This window comes from Columba livia, chromosome 5 (assembly GCF_036013475.1).
Source record: "Columba livia isolate bColLiv1 breed racing homer chromosome 5, bColLiv1.pat.W.v2, whole genome shotgun sequence".
Classification (NCBI taxonomy): domain Eukaryota; kingdom Metazoa; phylum Chordata; class Aves; order Columbiformes; family Columbidae; genus Columba; species Columba livia.
The window spans coordinates 37,561,563-37,575,286 of NC_088606.1; the positions used below are offsets into that span (position 1 = coordinate 37,561,563).

Below are 13,724 nucleotides of genomic sequence, written 5' to 3' on the forward strand. Positions count from 1 at the left end.
TAAGTTTATAGAGCTCTTCAAAACTGTGCATCTTTCTGTAAATTGTTTATTAACTGGGCATAATTTGCTGAACATCCTCCAGTCTCGTAGGTTTCACAGGGAGAAAAGGGTGGTAGGTAGCTTGCAGGTTTTTTGATAATTGTATTACTAAGAGTGTTAGTAGTTCAGCTTCAGGAAAACAATTTTAATATGAGCCTCTGTTTCAAGTTTTTGTAGGCAGAGCTGCACCCAACACCTGCCACTGAGGTTGCTCAAATGCCTCCATGATAAAGACCTGTGTTCAGCTGTTCTTTGGCGGATTTTCCCACCTGGAAAGAAAGGCGAGGCTTGCTTCTTGAGGCTGGGTAAACAGAGGAGGCTTGGGAGAGTGCTTGCAGCTGGTGGTGTGGTATGTCTGGTTGGTATGGGGAAGCTTCTGGCTCAGCTGCTTCTCTCCTGCTGAGTGATGGTGTTTTTTGTCAGGAGGTCACGGAGGCTGTTGCTAAAATTTTTGTGCTCTGTGCCTGTAGTAGCAGGTTGGAAGGACTGTACAAGCAGACTGTGTTGGCTGGGTGAGAAAGCATGGAAACACGAGCATGGTGCTGTGCCTGCTGCCTTACTCCCATGCCCACTTAAGAATGCCAGCTAGACCCACACCTGCTGCCCATGCTGGTTGTGGATCCTGATCTCTCCCCAGCCTGACCCAGGTGACCTGCCGGAGAGCCAGCCTGCCCCTGCTCCCTCCAGCCCCCAGGATCTTCAGGCACTGTGAACTGTGAGTGCACAAAATCCACCAGGACTTGTGCAGCTCCCTCTCCTGATGCCTGGCCTTTCTCCAGATGTCTCCATCTCCTGCTAACAAGCCGAGACTATCCTAAAGCGGGATGCAAGGAAAATGCAGACTGACCGCCTGAGATCTGCTTCACCGCAAGCACAGCATGCTCTGGGACATGTGACACATTGCCTTGCACACTTGAGAAATGAGACTTGCAGTCTGAACGGCTTTGGTGTGAGGTGATGTGTACCTTGGAGAGCTGTTGGGCTGGTATGACCTCAGTGTCGAGCCTGAATGTCTGTGTAGGTGCAGGTGGTGAGATGGGCTGATGCAATAGGATACAGGCAGCTGCTGAAAGCTGGTGTTCCCTGTCTGGCTCAGGCAGGCTCCTTCCTCGAGTAAGGCCTGTAGCACCATGGCTGCTGTGATAGAAGATGATTGAGAAAGTAATAATTATAGATGGTGCTCTTGGAGGGGCTGCTTTCCCCAGGTACTGCTCTGTATGAGCACTAAAGACCTGTGATGCCGTGAGATGGGTGTTGATCAGGTGTGTGGTGTGCACAGCTCCCAAGTTTTTAAGTGGAAGCACAGAATGAATAGGGAGACTTGTAAAACAGAACAGATTTGCCCTGCATTTCCAGTAGTATTTAGGAGTTATTAAGATCTTACTCATTTAAAGTACTCTCAGGCTTCTCAGTCCATGTGAATCCATCTGCTGTAGAGCAGTCATCCCATAAAGATGCGTTCACATGTGGCAGCCACCTTCCTGGTTTGTTTATAGGGCTAGATCAAGGATTGCCACAGAAAGTTCTATGCTCCAGCTGAAGAAAGCAGGATTAGGTTGTTATTCTGTAGTAGTTCAGCACTAGAGGGGGATGTAGCATGTGCTTTCCAGCACATTTCATAAGTCCATGCAACAATATTTTACAGCAGTATTTATGAGGAGGCTGTTTTTTTAATTGCTGACATGAAGATTTTTTTTCTCTTGCAGGGACAATTTTCTTGCATAGAATAAAAATCAGAGAGGCTGCTATTTTCCAAGCCTTAAAAGACTGTGCTTGTAGCCAATTAATCTTGTTACATTTAATGTGTGTCTTGGATATCGGGGCCTCAGAACTTAAGGCGATTCTCAGGTCCTTCTTTTTTTTTTTTTTTTTTTTTGTCTGACGTGAGCAAACAGCAAACAGAAGTTGTTCTTTAGCTTGGCCGTAGCTCTAGTCCAGGCTGCTGGCTGGAAGGGTCTGAGTTCTGTCCTTCTTTCCATGGGGATACCCCATGTGCTGTGCCAGGGAGCTGCAGCCTGATTGTGTCTATGCGTCCTGCAAGGGGCTGACTGAAGACATCAAAGCTGAATCTACCCAACTCTGCTTGCTCGGAGAGCTGCACATTTCTGTTCCCAGTAAAAATGGCTCTTTAACTTCACAGACATACCAGTAATGAAAAAAATAACCCAAAGCCAACAGTTGTCTGCTTCACACACGAGCAAAACGCTTTGCCAAAAATGCTGCTGCCTTGTGGAGGTTTTACAAAAGCTGGACAAATCCCTGTTCTTATTTTTTCCTTGTCTCCAGTGAGCAGTTCTCATACCACTCATACTCCACTGTGCAGGAGTGTGTCATTGTGGGGAGGTGACTTGCTAGCCTGTGAGCCCAGGGAATTTCCCGATGCATTTGGGTATGGCATCTTGGGAGAGGAGCGGTCTGGCTGGTGTGTGCCACACATCTGCACAAACACAGCTGTAGAAGAAAGTGGGAATGCCACTTGCCGAAGAAAACCTGCATTCAGGCCAGTGGGTACAGACTCTTACAGATCCAAGTTCTGTTGGTTTGCTGTCTATGGGAGCCCTTGGTATACAGCTCCATATCCTTCTCTCCTTCTTGTACCCTGGACATTGCACGGGGCTGTGGTTCCCACCTCGTGCTGAGGGCAATGTTGGCTAGCCAGAAAAGATGTTCCCATTCACATTTCCACATAGAAACTTTTCTTCCCCTACTTTTAGTGCCTGTAATTACCTCTTTACTCCAGTGCCAGCAATCTTCCATCAGGCATCATTATTAACAGAGAGAAAAGAGAAGGGGGGAGAGAGAGCACCACAAAACTTAATTTAATCGCAGCACCCCATGCTCAATTTAACAGACACAACAGCTCAGAATGGGGTCCCTGTGCAACGGGAGGGCAGGCAGTGGAGTGTCCCTGGAAAGAATTAATTGTGGATGACAACGTGTAAACAGTGCGGATGAATAGGGCACGCAGGTGTGAGGCACCGGGGCCATCCCGAGGACTTTTTCACACGAATTTCAGCTCCTTCACTGCTGACCTGCTCCCGAAAACGTGATTAGTGTCGGCGTTGGGAAACCATTCAGGGTGTCAGGATTTGGCACATATTAACTAGCCCTGGGGGAGAGGGGAGGGAGTGCATGGGGGCTATGAAAGAAGGAAGTCTGGCGGACAAGGGGATTGTTAAAAGGCCAGAAAATCCTCATTGCTCCGAGATGCCCTCTCTGCTTGGAGCAAAATGGAAGGGAGTCGAAGCAGAATAGAAGTCTGAGGCATCCTAGCCCTAACTGAGCTGTGTGGAAAACAAGGCATTGCATCGTGGAATATTTTTCTTTTGGTGTCCATCATAAATATTGATGATGTTTATATTACTGACTTTTTCTTGGCTGTAGCTTTCACAGTTCTAGACACTTCAGCTCAAGAGATAAACAGTCAAAACAAGCAGGAAAATTAATGACACAGCAGCACTGAGAACAGGAAATATCTCCTGGGTAACATATGGATGTTATTCAGCGTGCAAAAATCCCCCTTCATCAATACGTACTCTATATGTAAGGTGATACATACAGACAGAGGGCTGTATAATGGGCCCAATTTACCAAGCACGGGGCTAGACACTCTTAAATTATGTTTTCCATGCCAGCCCAGCCTTCTGCATCCAAATGGAGGATAGAAGTGTAAAGAGGACATAAGGTTACTGATCATTTTTTCCCCACTTGGCAGAAGGATGTGAGGAGAAGGGCAGAACATGAGGTCTACCACGAATACCAGTGCCTCTGCTTGACTGTTACGCTCTTTATCCCTTGCTGGGAACCCTTTTGCTGCCTGTGTTGAGACTTGGGCAGCATGGCAGGGCTACTGTGCAGATGCCTGCTGAGATTCCCAGCCTTGCTGGGAATCCCCTCGACTGCTGCAGCCCAAAAGCTCCAGCTTCACCTAATATAGCAATAATAAAAGTTATTCTAACTGCAAACATACCTGTGGATGTCAAGGTGAGGCTGAATTCTTGATGACCTGGTGAAGAAAAACGGGTATTGCCACTGGTACTGGTCTGTCAGTGCGGAGAGCTGTGCGGGATGCAGAGTGGACCAGCTTCTTGCTAGGTTGTTTCGGCTTGAAGAGATGAAGTAGGTGGTGAGGAGGGGACATTAAATATCAGCACAGAAACCATGAAGGCCAGTATGCCCAGTAGAAATCTCATTTCAAATTCAGACTTGAACTTAGTTAATTGCTGTTGGAAAATTAGCTACTTATCTTGTTCAGTAACCCACACATATGCGACAGACTAGTTCATCATCCTTTTGAGGAAAGGCTGTGGCTATCGCTGCCTTCAAGGGGTGTTGTGGGGCTGAGGTTAAATGGGGAATTACCATGCTCGAGCAGTGGAAGTTTTGCCTTTGGTTCTGATTGTGGCAACTGTAGATGACTTTTCTGGTAAATCACAGCAACGATTGTGTGGGAAGTCTATAAGTGTTAGTGTGACCTGGCAACGCTTGTGTGCTCAGCTAAATCATTAGCATAAGGGGAAAACTTGTTTGCTGCTAAGCCAAATGATATCTTGATTCATAAGAAACAAGAAATAGTGACACAGGCTTTATTCAGTGCACATCTGGGGGAGTTCAGTCCTGCAGCTCTTGAGATGGGACCCTCTCTGCATAACAAGCTTCCCAAAAGCTGGATACCCAGTTGAAGCCACTCATCTTGATTCCCTCTGGGAATCCAGAGGGTGCAGCATCTCACTTGTCTTACATGCCATCAACAGGAATGAATGACAGTTACTGCATTGCAACCTGCTTGACTGACTGCTGTTTCCAAAAATGATTATCAGTGCTACTGTTATTTCTTCCCATGGTCTGTCCCCCATCAGATGTTCCCCTCTCCCTGCACCAAGACATCTGCCCTCTAGAGTGCAGCTACTCTTGGGAAAGCTGATGCTCAAAGGACTTTTTTCCTATGAACTGTGCACAGCAGGTCTTTTAAAAACCATTACAGAAGTAAGTTAATTATGTAATGGGTGTTCTTGCCAAGGTGAATGTGATGTTTTTCAGGAGAGTGAATTAGCCTTGTTGCCCGAGACAAATTCCAAGATATTGGCTTCCTGCAGTTTTCAGGAAAGTGTGTTTCATTAGCTGCAATATGGCTGTTTCTCAGAATTCTGAGTTCGATGTGGTGGTGCCTGTGTTTGGCCAAGTGCTCCTTATGCTTTCAAAGCCCTTTTTTTGTTTGTTTTTCTTTTCCCCATCATTTGCATGGAGTCATTATTTTGAGAGGCATTTGCTCATATTTTCACTTTTGCTTTTCTTTGAGGAAGAGTAATGTGCTCGTCATCTCACCAGTTGGACAGCAGATAATTTACGCACTGGAAGGAAGTGGTCTGCAGAGGTCAAGGAGATCAGCTCCCCAGACAACTGACCTATGGACTCTTGCAGGCAACGAAGGACTGTCTCCAGGCAGGCTTTGTGTATCCTACAGTAGGAGCAAACTGGACCTTAACTGATACACCAACAAAGACTGTTTTATCAGAAAGGCTGTAATACTTCATCAGCTAGAGGACCCAAGAAATGTTCTTCATTTATACTTACATGTATCACTGGATCTTCACCTGCACTATAATTAAGGTTCTACCATCTGTCCATGGCCCTGCCATAACTCCCTGTGGGAAGCTTTCCTTGGGGCCATCCCACCACGACAATGCTGAAGCCCTAAGGCACTCCGGTTCAGAGCTGTGTGGATAGCAGGACCATTCTGGTTTGTTTGTGGACCTTGGTCCTAGCTGAAGAAACTGGTGCACACCAGCTCATCAGCTCTGCTGATGTTTGCCAGATGAGGACTGAACTAAAATGCTGATTTTTCATTACTCTGTACATTTTTTTGTGCAAGATCTTGCTTTACAGCTATAGAACCAAGGAAGGCTCTGTTGAGTTGCCTTAGATCAAGAATGGAAGAGATGAGGCTCATGGGAGGTTGATAATTTGCAAGCAGTGAAAATGGGACAACTGAAGAAACTGAGGATGTCTCCCCAATCAGTTGTGTTAAACTTAAGACCATAGCTGTAGCTTGAATTTTTCACAGAATCCTCACAGCACTCCAAACTGCAATTGCGTATGAAATATGCTCATGTGGTGACAATGTGCCCTTTCTTGTAGGTTCTCCAATAAGTGCAAATGTTCTCAGGCTTACTGAGAAACCAGTGCAAGGAGGGACTCAGGGATATTTAGAAGTCATATATGGATGTACCTCTTCTCCAGCGAGCACCACTGCTGTTTGTGGTACTTAGCATGGAATCAGGTCCTGGGCAGGGTGGTGGAGAAGAGGCTGGGCTGCTAGGCACTGTGACCTTTGCAAAGGTGCTGATGGAGTTCTGGTGCAGACAGGAAGATCTGCTGCCATCACAGGATGCAGGAACCATTGCATACAAGCTCATTGTGGCTGTGGATTAAGTGATGGATTTACCTGCAAAAGTATGAACAGTTTACATCAGAATTCCTGATGATATTATTAAATTATGGTGGCGTTTATGTTGCTTTTCTTGTCACTGCTTTTTTCTGACACGAGCTGACCTTTCTCAAGCTTACCAGCTTGTTGACTGAGCCTAGACCCACATGTCCCCTGAGCCATGTCTTCAGGTCCATCCCATTGGTTAACCAGCAGAAGAGCTCTGCTCTGGAAGCAGACGTGACTGCGAATGAACTTGTCTGCCTGACATTTCTCTTTTATATGAGAAGGGAGCTTGATGTGACAAAAGGAGAAACCTACCCTTCCCCCCAAACCAGGGCAAAAATATCTAAATTTCTCCATAACAGTGGGGAAAAAAAAAATCCTAGGGTGGCCAAAAAGGGTGTTGCTTAAAATGAAATAAAAATGCAACTGGATAAGTAGTTCAAATTGTGGAGAATTCTTCATGGTGGTTCCCTTTGCCAACTGTAGTAGAGGTCCTCAGCTATTACCTTCTTTCTCACAAATGCTTCTGCAGTGGATGTTGGTTATCATATCTGACGAATATGATGATAGACTTGAGTCCGGCTTTGCATGTTTCTGTTCTGCAAGAGAGCATTCAGCAAAATACTTGGCTTATTTCACCCCTGCCAGTGTCTTGGCAACCCTGAAGTTTCCCAGAGTGATCTTAGATACAGAATCTCAGTAACTTATTTTCCTTGTAGTGAGGCTGGAGCAAAAGCTGCCTTCAGAAGAAGTTATGGCGGAGGGCAAGGAAACAGGAGCTCTGGAGTGAGAGAGAGCTGTCTGCCCTAGGAAAGAAGAGCTGAAGTTCAGAGTGCTGAGGACTTCTGTCTTCTCTACACAAAGTCCAAGCTAGAACAAAGTCTAGACGTGCCAGGGGCAAGACACCTGGGAATATGGAGGAAAGGCCGTGATGAAAAATTCACTGCTCAATATGCAGGCCAAGGAGAGATGTCTCCAGGGGGTCATTCATCACCGTAGCTTAGCTGGTCTGCTCACAAGCTGTGCTGGTCTGGCTGCAGGACAGAAATGTAGTGATACGGCAAAAACCAATACTGAGAAATTATGAAAACCAAATTCTCTGCTGATTCACAGGTGATCTGAGGGATGGTGAATGAAATGTTGTGGTACTTGAAGTCAAAATGTGTTTCTTTTAATTTGGAAATGGGTTGACTAATTTTGGTAAAATAAGACTCTATCAAACATTCAGCCAAATCTCAGATTAAGTAAATTCTGAGTAACTTGCTTTTCATGACGTGTTTTTGAAGTCCGCATTTATAGTTTCTGCTGGGAGAGCTTGCAGAATTGCTACATATCACTTCAGAGACAGTCTTGTTGCATATTTTGTATTTCCTAACTGGTGTCTTTGCTAAAGCAGAGAAGAGGGAATACTGATTTCTCAGTGCAAATAGTTATCCTGGAAGACACTTTTATTGGCTGTAGACCATAAGTTTGAAGGTAGACAAGGCATTTTCTTTAGTTACAAGAGCTTTTCTGTATTAACTGAACTGAAAACCAAAAAAACCCAGGAACCCTCTAAATCCTATCTGTTACACAGCAGCAGCCAGTTGCTATGGCCATCTGACCTGGAACAGGCACCAGCATGGTGATGCTGGGATGTTCCGTCTGCCCATCCAGGTGTTTGCTTGCCAGCAAGTGAAAGCACCTCCCCTGCACTCAGGGCCTCTGCCTGGGGTAGATGCAGGTCTGACTCTGATGGCATGGCCAGAAACACAGGGTTTGGTTTGTTGTCTGGCTTCAGCTCTGGTGAGCAAGTGTAGGGCTGCTGGAGAAATGCCCCCAAACAGCTTCAGCCACACAAATTGCATATCCTTTTATCCATTTCTGTGTTTCTTGACTCCCTCTTTGACACTCCTACATCTCCCTTTTCCTCGATCAAGAAAGACAAGCTGCACCTAACTGCTTTTCCTTATTAGCCCTGGTTTTGCCATATCCATACCTGAATTTGGCATTTCTGATACTGCCAGCCAGGTTATCTCAGCCTTGCGTGCTATTACAGGTATTGTTACCGGGCACACTGGCCTGGCAAGGTCCTGTTTCCCAGAATGTCCCCAGTGTTCCGCTCCAGCTATCTGTGTGGTTTGGCTGTTGCTCACACACCTCCCCCTTAACCACTTGAGGGATCCAGCCAGCCCTGACAGCACTGTCTGTAGCTTCTGCCAGCTTCTCACAATATTCCCTCTCACATCCAGCTTTCCACATGTCACATCCACTCGCACGTCTATTGGCTTCCACACCCTTACCAGGTAACGCAACCTCATGCTGGGGCCCAGCTGACAGCCTGGTGTCTGCAGTGCTATCCTCATCTTCCAGGGTGCAGCATTATTATTATTTGTTTGTAAGTTATCTATATGAAGACTATTAATGTATTTATTTGACAGTGTAAATCTAAGTCATTACTGAAAAGTCTTGCCTATATGAAGATATATGATAAGAAAGTCAAGGCAGATGTCACCTCTGAGCAGTTTTATGTTCAGCTTTCCAGCTAATGCCAAAACCCAAGGCTGTTTAATAACAAAGCAGACTCAAAGAAGGTGGTCGTGAAATGTTTGTGGATGTTCTTGCATGTTCCTTGGCAAGTCTACGGTATCACCTCTAGTACCTCGAGGGTGGTGAAACGATTCAGCTTGGTTGTTTCTTTCACACCTTCAAGAATGTGTGAGGTGTCATTTTGGATCTGCTAAGGATACTGGATGTCTGCCCAAACCAAAATGCTGGCCATGGGAACAGTTGAAGTCCTTATGAGAGAGACTTGGGGAAGAGAAGGTGAAAGCAGCCAATGGCCAAAGGGAAAAGCACTTGTGAGATGCTCCTTCTGTCTCTGCCCTACTCCTGGCACTCCAATTTTGCATCTCTCCTGAGCCCCAGTGGAACCGGTTCCTCCTGGCCAGCCGAGGACAGGAGGATATCTTCTCTCCTCAGAGGTGCTGGGCAAGGTGAAGCCCCCTGCAGCTGTGCTGCTCACTCCCAAGAGGGCCACGTTGCCGGGGGTAAAGTCCTGCTGGGATGGCTGCCATGGCTCAGCAGTTGCTGCTGCTCCACTTAGCTCCAGCTCCCACCAGTGACCGCAGATCCCTGCCTGGCACTGCTGAGCTCTTTGTGTCCTGGGGGGCTGGAACACCTGGGGAAAGACCCTTTACAAGACTGATTCTCTTGGATCTTGAGCATTAGCACTACAAAATATTGTAATAAGGTAAAGAGCTTGCTCTGAAGCCACAGGTGTGGCAAATGAGTAGGGAACCCACACCTGAGGGGAAGGGATCTAGTTCAGGCTACTGTTTTCTGCCTTGAGAACTGAGACTATCCAGCTGTGATTACTCACTGGGTTTCTATCCATCCATAGGCTACAAATGGATTGCAACAGCATCACAGGTTAATCTTGCTGCAGTCTAAACATCTGCTCATTTAGGCCTACAGAATATGAGCTCTTTAGGTACAAATCACCTGTTTGTCCTCTGTTTGCATGGCAAGATCTTGGCCTGTGATTATTTCACCGAAGTGTTGGACTACTCAGTCTTCCAAGTAAGAATAAGATAATTTACATCAGCTACCTAGAAAACCCAGAGAAATAGGAATTTTTTTTTGGAGAAGCAGATTATGTTTAGAGAGGGAGACACTGAAATACCTGAAAACACCTACTAACAGAAATACACAGAAACCTCTGTTTAATAGCACCAGAGTCCCATTCTGGGCACCTTTGTCTTCTTTTGCATGTATGAAACGTGAAGTATTTGGCTAGTTCCCAACTGAGATTGCACACCCAGGATTTCACCCAGCTTCTCCACTCCAGTTGTGTACACAGCTTTACTGGCTTTGCCAACAAAGGCACTGATGAGGTGTGCAGCCTTGGCTGATGCTACTGCTGGGCCCTAAACATTTGAGAGGTTGGTTGTTGGTGGCCACAGTCTGGTAAGGCTGCAGAAAGTTTGGCTGAAAATGTTTTCTGAGAAATGTACAAGTAGTATTCTGACAGTATATACGTACATGCTGTTCTCTGCTGCTCTGCCAGCTAGCTTTCCTTTGATGCATGGTGCCTGACAATGAGTCTCCATCTTTGGGTCATGTTCAGGAGACATCACTATTGCAGACAATTAGAGATGCCATTTTACAGTGGACCTGCTGGCTTAGACAGGTATTCAGGGGTCAAACCAAGAGACCAGTGTCAGCATCTGACTTGGCTGGTTCTGCCAGGCCTGAGACAGGCCCACAGGTACCCCTACCAGTGATGCTCTATCTGTATTTTGGAGGCCAGAAGGAACTTCTAGGCTGATTCAGTCATCAGAGGGTCACCCCACCATTAGTAAAATGAGGTGAATTGCACATGTAAGTGGGGAATGGCTGTGTCTTGCTGCTTATGGTGGAGGGCAGTGAGGAAGCACTATGCTGGGGAGCTGCCAGGTGAATAAACTCTTTCTGTAGCTCAAAGGTGCAGAGAGGCCTATGGTTCTAATATAATGACCGGCCTAAAGCTATTTTTAGCAAATGGAGAGCACCCAGAAAGCTTTGTTTCAAGCCTGTAGCTTGAACTTGTGCTTTGGGGATGACCTGCATAGCCTAGAGGCAATAGAGGATCTTCACAGGAGTGGGGAAGGTCCTGTGCCTCCAGTCAGTCCATGCACCCACATGGTTGTTGTCACCATCACCTACTTGCCCTTTCTTCAACAAGCAGCTAAGTGGAAGGGAGGCCTCTTTGACTGCTGGAGTGGCGTGGGAGTGTATTCCTCCTGCAACCCAGGAGCATGTCCGCACACCTTCATGGACTGTGTGGGTCAGGAAGAACCTGTGTAATGAGCATACTTCAGGAGACTGGAAGTTCTGAGGAGATCACAGATATGCCCCCAGGAGGTCTTCTCTTTAAGTCAAGTTGCATGTGCTGTGAGGACTCATTTTCTCAGCAGGGGTGGGAGCAGCCTTTGGCAGAGCTGTCATATGCATGGGGCTCTGGCACCCACCTGCAGTGCAGTTAACGTAGGTCTTTGTATCTGGGAGATGTTTACACACACACACACAGGAGGGGTGCTTGTACACAAATCTATCTATCTATCTATCTATCTATCTATCTATCTATCTATCTATCTATCTATATCTTATGTGGCTGTGTTTCTTTGAACTGATTCAGTATCCGACTGAAGTGAATGGGAGCTGTGTGAAGCCTACAAGCCTACTCATGGGAGTACCAATTTGCACGAGCATATCTTTGTTTTTGAAGCAGGCTACTGTTCTCAGCAGACTGCAGACTTTTCCTCATCTCCTTTTGTATTTTTCAGTATGAAAACACTGCATATGCTTTTCCTCTCTGAAGTCTTCCCTTGCAATGCAAGACACTCATCTCTGTCAGTGTTCAGCACCTGAGGAAGCAAATGGAAAGCAGTGGGGACCAATGGTGCTCAGCACTCTGCTGGGAAGTCTTCTGGATCAGCCCCATAAGCTGTGGTCTCTCTTCCTGCTCTCTGCTTCATCCCCAGTGTGTATTACACTTGCCCCAGCTTTGCAGAGATAATTTGCACTCTCCTAGTTCATTAGCTGCTACCCCCTCCTGTCTATGGGCAAAAAAAAGCCCTTACTGTTCAAAAGAACACATGCAGCAATCATTAATGCTGACCCTAATTGTGCCAATTCAAACCACTCAATAGCTCTAATTAAAACTTCTCTTGTGCAGGGCACTGAACAGTAACAAAACTGTCACCCCGAACAATCAAATCATGGAGCTAAGATTTTTTTTTTCCCCCTGTTGTGTTCAAATGTTGTTACTGCTGTCAGAAGGGTCATCTGAAGGGATTAAGTATGGGGCTTTTGTAGGCTGCAAAGGCGGGGGGAATATCTAAACCCAACCAATATCTTTTGGTCACAGTTTGAAATCAGAAGACCCCAACTCTTTTCCAGGTCTCCTTTCATCCCCTTTACCCACCCCCACGCAGCAAGCAACACCTGCAAAGTAGACAGGCTCTTGGTTATGAGACACATGGACACCACAAGTCAACTTAAACATCTGCAAAGGAGGGGGTGAGGGGGAAACCCAGGCGTTCCTATCCCTACAACCTCGTTTCTCAGGGTCCCTGACTACACTTTCCTGTGCACCATAAATAACTCTGCAATTACATTAATTGGTTGCATATTTGTTGACACAGGGGTGGACAAGGGTAGGTTACGGTGGGAGGATTTTTGCTTTCAGTGCAATTTTATACTACTTTCTTCAGATGTCCCTTAATCCCTACTCTCCCCTCCCCCATTATTTAGGATTCGCATGTCTTCCAGAATAACTTTATAAGCCTGTGGGTGGGAGGGAGGCGGAGGGGAGAAAGAGCATTAAAATTCATTTGATGGCACCCATGCACACACATCTGTTCTGCCGTGTTTCTCTAGCAAAGTCTATCAATCAAAAGAAAAAGGTTGATATGTATCACAGTGGGATATTTTAAAAAGCTGGTTGCAGGCGATTGTGTGCTGTAAGGTTTCTTTTTGCTCTGAGTTTCTGACAGGGGTCAGAAGAAGGAAAAGCTATGCATGTACACCTAGAAATTTTGGTACATTTACAATTTTTTAAGAAGGTAGCAATAGTAATAGAGTAATAGCATTAGCTACCAAAATTCCAGTCTTGGTATCTTTTGCTCTGTTTATTGTTGAATGTGTTCTGAATCCCAAAACTGGGATCAAATATGAGAGCCTGAAAATGCTGCAAGCACTTTTGTATCTGTGGTTCTAGTTTAGATCATTACAGGCACACATGCAAGCTCTGGGTTCCAACCACCATCTCAGAGCATTTGGTATGGTGTACTTGACTGAGTCTTTTCTTCCAGTGTCTCCTTGGCTCACCGTCTTTTGCTAGCAGTAACCAGAGCTCATGGCGTGTTGTGTTTCATCTTCCCTTCTTTCATCTCTCCTGAGCTGCTATCCCAGCTGAGGACTGGGGAGTAGGATGATACCCATAGAGCCCTGGCACTGTGCCTCTTCAAACACCCTGAGCACTTTCTGTTAGAAACCACCTTCGTAGTTTCTTGTTCCGACTGCTGGGTTGTGCCGGGTGCCCTTACAACATTGCCTTGTCTCAGCAGTGAAGCCGTTTCATTTAGCGATGGGTAAAACAGCCCACATTTAGCGTACAGCCTGACTCAGCCTTTAAGTATTTAGCCTTGGTTAGCGACTAAGCACAAAATCTTGATGTATAAACATATAAAAACACATTCCTTACGTATAGAAGCAATGGGACAAAACT

The 13,724-nt window shown here is 46.0% G+C and overlaps 1 long non-coding RNA gene across 1 annotated transcript in view; it reads left to right on the forward strand.

The window, feature by feature from the left end:
- LOC102085790 (uncharacterized) overlaps positions 1-12,788 on the forward strand; it is a 29,252-nt gene extending 16,464 nt beyond the window's left edge. The window contains exon 8 of the long non-coding RNA XR_010472977.1: positions 208-12,788. This is a non-coding gene — a long non-coding RNA (uncharacterized LOC102085790). The remainder of the gene's footprint in view (positions 1-207) is intronic.
- Positions 12,789-13,724: the final 936 nt, after the last annotated feature.